The sequence below is a fragment of the Corvus kubaryi genome, unplaced genomic scaffold, assembly GCF_017639235.1.
Source record: "Corvus kubaryi isolate FWS band 111438036 unplaced genomic scaffold, C.kubaryi_AGA036_p1.0 36594, whole genome shotgun sequence".
NCBI lineage: Eukaryota > Metazoa > Chordata > Aves > Passeriformes > Corvidae > Corvus > Corvus kubaryi.
The window spans coordinates 54,726-57,034 of NW_024580901.1; positions in this window are offsets into that span (position 1 = coordinate 54,726).

Consider the following 2,309-nt stretch of genomic DNA (forward strand, 5'->3'; position numbering starts at 1 on the left):
CGCTCCATCCCCGCCCCGTTCCCGCTCCGTTCCCTCTCCATTCCCGCTCCATCCCAGCTCCATCCCCGCTCCGTTCCCGCTCCGTTCCCGCTCCATCCCCGCCCCGTTCCCGCCCCGTTCCCGCCCCGTTCCCACTCCGTTCCCTCTCCATTCCCCGCTCCATCCCAGCTCCACTCCCTCTCCATCCCCGCCCCGTTCCCTCTCCATCCCCGCTCCGTTGCCGCTCCATTCCCTCCCCGTTCCCGCCCCGTTCCCGCTGCATTCCCGCTCCCGGTGCCTTTAATTCCCGTTTCCCGGGCAGGCCCGGCCCCTCCGGTGACACAGCAGCGCCGCGCGGGAGGAGCGCGGGGAGGCTGCGGCCGGAGCGGGGCCGGGCCGGGCCCTCCGCCGCTCATGGCCCTGCCCGGGGCCCGCTCCGCCCGCCCGGAGCCCGGGGAGCGCCCGGCCCTGAGCCCGCAGCGCCGCCGGTGCGTCCCGGGGGAGGGAATGGGGAAGGGATGAGGGAATGGGGCACGGGGGGAGGCTCCGGTGAGTCCCCGGGGGTGCGGGACCGGGAATGGGGACACGGGGAGAGGCTCCGGTGAGTCCCCGGGGGTGCGGGACCGGGAATGGGGACACGGGGAGAGGCTCCGGCCGCCCGGGGCCCGCCGCGCCGCCGGTGCGTCCCGCGGGTCCCGGAGAGGGGACACGGGGAGAGGGGATGAGGGGATGCGGGAACCGGGGATGGAGAATGCAGGCAGCGGGAATCGGGAATGGAGGCTCCGGGGATGGAGAACGCGGGGATGGAGGATTCAGGGACCGGGAACGGAGGATCCGGGCTCCGGAGCTGAAGGATGCGGGGATAAGGGGTCGGGAATGGAGGATGAAGGCTCCGGGATGGAGGATGAGAGCGGCGGGGACGGACGGAGGGGGATGCGGGGAGCGGGGACAGGGGATGGAGGATTCGGGAATGGAGAGTGCGGGGAGCGGGGATGGAGGATGAGAGCGGCGGGGACGGAGAATGAGGGAACCGGGGCTGGAGGCTCCAGGGAGCGGGGCTGGAGGGTTCGGGAAACGGGGAGGGAGGACGCGGGGACCGGAGCTGAGCGATGCCGGTACCGGGGCTGGAGGGTTCGGGGAGCGGGGATGGAGGATGGAGGCTCCCGGGATGGAGGATTCGGGGAGCCCCGGAGGACGTGGGGACCAGGGCTGAGGGATGGCGGTGCCGGGGCTGGAGGACGCCGGTGGCGGGAATGGGAGATACCGGTACCGGGAATGGGGGATACCGGTACCGGGGCTGAGGGATGGCGGTGCCGGGGCTGAAGGATGTCGGTGGTAGGGCTGAGGGATGGCGGTACCGGGAAAGGGGGATACCAGTACCGGGAATGGGGGATGCCAGTAGGGGAATGGGGGATTCCGGTACCGGGAATGGGGGATTCCGGTACCGGGAATGGGGGATACCGGTACGGGAATGGGAGATACCGGTACCGGGAATGGGAGATACCGGTACGGGAATGGGGGATACCGGTACCGGGAATGGGGGATTCCAATACCGGGGCTGAGAGATGCCGGTACTGGGAATGGAGAATGCCGGTACCGGGGAGGGAAACGCGGCCCTACCGAGCCCCCCCTCCCCGTGCGCACCCCCCTCTCCGCTCCCCCCTCGCCGTTCCCGTTCCCGAGGGGCACTCGGGGGCCGGGGCGGAGCCGGGCTCGGAGCTCTCCGGGCGGAGGCTGCCGGTGGGAAGGGCCCCGGGAGGGGGCGGAGGCTCCCGGTCCCCCCCCCCCCCCGTGCCGGTCCCCGGGGCCGCGTGTGCCCCTTCCCCCCCCCCCGCGGGGCTGTCACCGCCGCGACCGTGTCACCCCCCGCCACAGCCACCGGAGGAGAGCGGCCCCGGCGTCGGCAGAAAAGCCCTGAGGGAGGAGGGAGACGGCGGCGAGGAGGAGGAGGAGGAGGGGGAGGAAGCGAGGGAAGGAGCCGGGGGAAAAACAGGACAAGGAAGAGCTTGGAGCGGAGCCCAGGAGCGGCTGGAGCGCGCCGGTGAGGCCCGGAGCTGTCCCCGTGTCCCCGCGGGTGTCCCCGCGGGTGTCCCCCCGGGTGTCCCCCTGGGTGTCCCTCGGGGTGTCCCTGTGTCCCCCTGTCCATCCCTCCGGCCCCGGGAGGCCCCAGCGTTCCCTGGGGGTTCTGGGGGAGGCCAAAGAGGGGGTGCAGTGACATTCCCGGCTCCATCCTGTCCCCCCACCTCAACCTGGCGGGGGGTCCTGAGGGGGTACCTGGGGTTTGTCCTCATTCCGGGGACACCGCGACACGGCGGGGGGGGGGGGGGGGG